The sequence below is a fragment of the Penaeus monodon genome, chromosome 30, assembly GCF_015228065.2.
Source record: "Penaeus monodon isolate SGIC_2016 chromosome 30, NSTDA_Pmon_1, whole genome shotgun sequence".
In the NCBI taxonomy this organism is placed as follows: domain Eukaryota; kingdom Metazoa; phylum Arthropoda; class Malacostraca; order Decapoda; family Penaeidae; genus Penaeus; species Penaeus monodon.
In genome coordinates, this window is record NC_051415.1 from 6551168 (window position 1) to 6551429 (window position 262).

Here is a 262-nt window from a genome sequence, read left to right on the forward strand (position 1 = left end):
TGCGTACGCGCCGCCCGAAGTTCTATTTCCAAAAATGAGTCTCACGTCAAGGTCAGACCTTGATTGGCGTCTAAGCGTCAACTTCCATCAAACCTGTCGGCGACGTCCTTTCCCCCTGGCCACCGCTGAAGCCTTTTAGCGCCGACGAAAAAAGAAAAAAAAAATCTTAATATTTTGAACCGCGTCATACAATTCCCGCCGCTGGGTTTAAGAGCCGCCGCAGCAGCAGTGGTGATCGAAAACCATTTTTTTATTTTCTTTA